This window comes from Pongo abelii, chromosome 8 (assembly GCF_028885655.2).
Source record: "Pongo abelii isolate AG06213 chromosome 8, NHGRI_mPonAbe1-v2.0_pri, whole genome shotgun sequence".
NCBI lineage: Eukaryota > Metazoa > Chordata > Mammalia > Primates > Hominidae > Pongo > Pongo abelii.
In genome coordinates this window covers 79,284,251-79,290,464 of record NC_071993.2, presented here as the reverse complement: position 1 = coordinate 79,290,464, position 6,214 = coordinate 79,284,251, and the positions used below count along the sequence as shown (strand labels likewise).

The following is a 6,214-nucleotide window of genomic DNA, read 5'->3' as shown; positions in this document are numbered from 1 at the left end:
CTGACTCTTTGCCCTCTTCCTTTCCTATCTTACTTCACCAATCTCCTTTGTAGATAATCTGACAAATATTCTCTACCTTTTATTTAACCCCTCCAGTATTAGGGAAGCAGACTTTTTCACCAGAAAACATTTCATTTTTGACAAGCTACAATAATTTTTATTTTATGGAACAGAAAATCAACTTTTTAATGACTTCTCAATATTTTTTATTGTTTGTTCTACAGAGAAAAAATAAGCAATCTCTTTTCAATATGACAGTCCTGTAAGTATTTGAAGACATTTTTGATATTATGATTCATTTTATCCTGATAGCCAATTTCTTTAAAATATTCCCAATGGTTTAAGTATTTTTTATTACGGCAGCCTTTCCTCACGTGCATTCTACCTTTGTCATTGAATAACGTCAAAATGTCATCCATTTACTAATTAATTCAAGATACTTTTACTGAGACTCTATTATGTGCCTGTGCTAGATGTTAGAGAGAGAATAAGGGGCAAGATCTGCAAGTCCCAGCCTTCGTGAACATTGGGAACTGAACCTAATAAACTAGATTGAGACCTTGGCTCCATACTACTGTTATTTTTCTTGCTCTGACTCATACTTGTGTTAATGAAGATAGGCTTTGTTTATCTGAGGAGATGGGGAAGAGGGGAGCACTTTGTGACAATAGGTAGATCTCCATCATTCAATTCTGAGAGTATTTTTTGACATTTTCATGACCACTAGTCTACAAAAATGAATAAGTGAAATCTGTATATGCAGTAATAACAGTGTACTGTAAAAAATATTTTACAATTAAAAAATGCTATATATAATATCATTTAAACTAGCAGAATATTGAAGAGTGGCATAAGTAAAATGTGGAAGATAAACTCCATAGAAATTGATGTACAGAAAAAAATAAATAATTCGAACAGCATAGAATTGGTTATTACTGATCCTATGTTCTGAATCCTAATTTAAGTCTATTTCTCCCTCAACTATGCTGTCATTTTTGAAAGAATAAGACCAGTGATTATTGTTTATGTTCTCTTTTCTTGAAGTTCCTTTTGTTTTTATTTAGTTTTTTGTTTTACTCATAATATTTATATTAGTAATATACTCAGTTTGAATGTAGGTAAACAGTGTTATTATTAAGCAAAATAAAATAATCACTAATTCAACCTGCTGAGAGAGAACTGACAGTGACTTTGTCTGCCAGTTCAGTTGTATTAACAGGAACTTAGATTCTTTGATGTAGTATTAGAAATTCCAAAAATCTCCATCGATCTAATTTTAGCTATTATCATTAAAATGCTATTGTGGACTTTACAAGACTACCAGAAACATTTTCATAACTAGGCTTTAATCTATTCACAAGTCTTACACTTGTCTATAATTTTAGCAAACAACCAAATGATTTATGCAATGACAAGATGAAAAATGGTTTAATGCCTTGTATTCAACATTTGAACTCATGAATGGACAAGTGCATTCAAAATAATGATGTGAACCTTTTCATATGAGGTATTTAACATTTATTAGTTTTCTTGTTTTTAATCATTAAGACAGATTCATTTGCAGCAAGAACATTATATATTATTATGTTTACATCATTAAAGATAAATAAATGCATGATTTTGAGGAAATGAAAAAGATTTTTTGGAAAGTATTTGATTTAGTAAAATTATCACAACTACAATCACATCAATCAATGACATAAGAAGTTAAATAAATGTGTAAAGTAAATGGATAGCTAATAGAGTACTTACTACTTTCTGACTCTAAGATGTAATTAATAAGCAACGACATAAAGAAGGTATAATTTTCTTTTTTTTTTTTTTTTTTTTTTTTTTTGGGACTGAAAATCCATTCTATTTATAGATTGATTTTAAGCAAATTATAAGAACTCAGCATATTCATTAGTCTATGTACTTTTTAATTTTTGGTAGTCTCTTTATATATACATTGGAATACTTATTATAATACAGTACTTTATGTATATTGTATTTTTAAAATCACCTTTCATTACTATCAAAGTAGATATGCATATTTTAGAAAATTATAAAGTACACAGAACAAACATAAGAATACAAAAACACAACTCACTACTCACAGGATACCTCTTTAACGCTAATTTATACCTTGTGAGATCTTTTATAATTTTGCAGTAAAATGAGTTTATATTGAACATACTGCTTTGTAACTTTGTTGTTAATATTATTCATCTTTTCAATAATTTTTTTTTGGTATATAAACTATTTATTAACAGACAAGGCCTACAGATTTATTTCTTCTTGGACACACCCACGGTGCGGCCACGGCGGCCAGTGGTCTCCGTGTGCTGGCCTCGGACACGAAGGTCCCAGAAGTGACGCAGCCCTCTATGGGCCCGAATCTTCTTCAGTCTCTCCAGGTCTTCACGGAGCTTGTTGTCCAGACCATTGGCCAGGACCTGGCTATATTTTCCATCTTTTACATCCTTCTGTCTGTTCAAGAACCAGTCTGGGATCTTATACTTGCGTGGATTCTGCATGATGGTGATCACACGTTCCACCTCATCCTCAGTGAGTTCTCCCGCCCTCTTGGTGAGGTCAATGTCTGCTTTCCTCAACACCACATGACCATATCTTCAGCCCACACCCTTAATGGCAGTGATGGCAAAGGCTATTTTCTGCCGCCTATCAATGTTGGTGTTGAGTACTTGCAAAATACGCTGGAACTTTTCAGGGATCACTAGAAACATGGCGGCAGCACAAGCGGTGGCGTGTAGGCCTCCTGTGGAAGAATCTTTTCAATAATTTTTTAATCTCATCTAATGGTTAGGCAATATTCAAATTCTCCTAATTGTCCCCAGAAGTCTTTTTAGCTGTGTTTTGGGGTTGTTTTTTTTTTTTTGCTCTCCCCCCACCCCATATTATATGCAACCCAGGACTACGCATTGTGTCTGCTTGTTGTATTCCTTACGTCTCTTTGAAATAGCACTAGTTAAGTTTAGGAGATCAGGCCGATGGTCCTCCAGAGTGTTCTTCCTAAAGAAGGTATAATTTTCTTAATGGATTAAAAAAATCTGTCAATTTTTTTTATGTAGGAGCTAACCATACATGTTATATTATCTCTAATTTGGTTACTTTTTTCAGGATTTTAAGCTTATTTTAGAATTAATATTTTATGATTAAATAGACATGTTTTAGACATAAGCTATCTTTGGAAAATGCTAGCAATCATTATTTTTATCAGTGATTGAATTAGCACTATTTTGCATTCTTTTACTATTGCATTATGTGTATGTACCTGTATGGGTTATTGAATAGGCCGAACCCAGTGGGATTACAAAATGAAAATTACTTCTTTTATCAACAACCACTTTTAATCAAAATGATGCTGAGTAATATACAATGTTTCTTTCTGATTAGGTGATCCAGCAGAGAACAAGAGAGATTTCTGCAGGAAAGAAACTCAGTGTGTCAATAAAAGAAGAGTTTTCAGCAGCAATGTTGTCACTACACAGTAAGCATTAAGTAAATTTGAGATTCTTTTCTCATAAATATTATTGAAGCAACTATCAAGCTGATAAACTGTTTCTAAGTACTGGAATATTCTACACAAGGTAGTGATTATTATAATGACAGGCTTTCAAATCCCAACTAAACTGCTTCCCAGATATGTGACATTACTATTTTGTATAGGGCTATTTTCTTGGGACCTCAGTTTTATTATTTTAAATGGTTACAATGAGAATACTTATCAAAAAACATGCCATTCACTTAACATAACAATGTCCAGTTCCATCCATGTTGCTGCAAATGACAAAATGTTATTATTTCTTATGTCCAAGTAGTATTCCATTGCGTATATATACCACATTTTCTTTATCTACTCATTCACTGATGTGCACTTAGGTTATTCCACATCTTTACTACTGTGAATAGTGCTACAGCAAACATGAGGCATGAGTATTTCTTTGATAAGTCAGGCATAGAAAGACAAATACCACATGTTCTTACCCTTATATGGGAGCTAAAAAAGTTTATTTCTTGGAGGTAGAAAGAAGAATGATAGTTCTAAGGCTGGAAATGGTATGTAGGGGTGGGGAGTAAAGAGAGGTTGGTTAATAGGTGCAAAAATACAGGTAGATAGAAGCAATAAGTTTAGATATTTGACAGCAGAGTAGGGTGACTATAGCTAATAACAATGTATTGTATGTTTTAAAATAGCCAGAAGAGAGGATTTGAAATCTTCCCAACACATAGAAATGGTAAATACTCAAGGTTATTGATATTCTGAATACCCTGATTGATCATTACGATATTATGCATGAGTGTCACCTGTATCCCACGATTAATACAAATACTATGCATCAGTAAAATGTTTTTAAAATAAAAAATGCCGTAAGGATTAAATGCAATCAATATTTTCTGTTATCACCCCTCTCAATTCTCTGTTTGTAACAGAAAAATTTATCCTAAAAATACTGCTTTACTTATAATACTCTCAAGAGCTGACTTTAATTCTGCAATCTCTATTTGGAACTAGAAATTTTAGCCAGGTTTTGTTTGATTTTCCCATATACCTTCAATATAATATTTTATATTTTTATTATTAACAGTTTCTACTTCTATAAAACATGCTATCTTGGGATAGTATCTTATTCTCATTCTTATAGCCATACTAATGTTAACATCTATGTTTCTTGTAGACTTGGAATCTGGACTGTGATCGTACAATCTCTGATGTCTTCTGACAACCAAATATGTGACCCTTATTCCTGTGGTGTTTGTTAGCAGATCCAACTACTTTAGCGATGGATACTGGTTGTCACATTTTTACTCTTGCTAGTATGAATTATCTTACCTCCAAAATCTTTAGCATAAGATTCTACACTACGGAAGAAATTTTGTTTTATTTCTCCTTCATGACCTCTCTTAGTATACCTATTCTCAAACGCATTATGACTTCTATGGATGAGAAATATTTCTTATGAACTGAATTTCTTATGAACTGAATTCATGTTGCTCTTCAGAGAATGGAGTGGATGGTGCAGATGTAATTAAATTGGTCAAGTTAGATTGAAAAAATCAACTTTGTAAATGAACCTAGGTAAAATAAATTATTTTAATCTTACAGCATGAAGTCAAAGGTGATCAAATTTTTGCTAAAAATTTAGAATTACATATTTTTGAAGGAAAAAATGTTCAGTCACAACATGTACTAAAGCAAGTCAAATACAGTTGATCCCTGAACAGTACAGGTTTGAACTACATTGGTCTACTTAAATGTGGGTTTTCTTCTGCCTCTGCCACCCCTGAGACAAGACCATCCCCTCCTCTTCTCTCTCTTCTTCTGCCTACTCAATTTGAAGACAATGAGGATGAAGTCCTGTATCATGATCTGCTTCCACATAATGAATAGTAAATGTATTTTCTCCCTTATGACTTTTCATAACATTTTCTCTTCTCTAGCTTACTATATTGTAAGAATATAGTATATAATACATATAACATACAAAATATGTGTTAATTGACTGTCTATGTTATTGGTAAAGTTTTTGGTACAGTAGGCTATTTGTCGTTAGGGTTTGGGGGAGTAGGAGTTATGTATAGATTTTCTACTACACAAGGTGTGGGGGGTCAGCACCCCTAACTCCCACATTGTTCAAATGTCAACTATGGTGAAAATAAAGTTAAGGCCTTCTAAACTCCTAATTTTACAATTGTGAAAGCAAGTCCAGAGTGTTGAGAAAGACTTCATAAAGAGCTAGAGACATTCTCTGGAATATCTGCTTAAAATATCTCAAACTGTTAATTTTGAGATTTTCGTAACTAAAAAAGCATCCTTACATACAGTTAAATGTTTACATAATGAAGTAAATAATGTCCAGCGAAATTTTTCAAAGGGGCTGTAACACAGAGACCTCAATTCGTGAAAATGCTAGCTGAAATCAGATTTGTCCTCTCAAGACCAGGTCTTAGAAGTTTATTGAATGACAGTTAAGCTAAAGTATGATCAATCATCATTTTCTAGGGTAAAAAATGTTTACATTATAAATATATGTGATTAGTTCCAAGCACAAAAGAGGAATAACTTAATTGCTCCAAATATTCATTAACATACAAAACTACCAATTTAAATAATGCTTCATATGAATAGGCAATACAACCAGCAAGAGTATAACACATTGAGAATATGTACATTATTCTACATTGAAACTTCTATTTGCCATTAAGTTCAGGT

At 32.6% G+C, this 6,214-nt stretch overlaps 1 pseudogene; it reads right to left on the bottom strand.

Annotated features, from left to right (window-relative positions):
• Nucleotides 1–2,225: 2,225 nt before the first annotated feature.
• On the bottom strand, nucleotides 2,226–2,762 carry LOC134762011 (small ribosomal subunit protein uS13-like; annotated as a pseudogene).
• Between the last annotated feature and the right edge of the window lie 3,452 nt (nucleotides 2,763–6,214).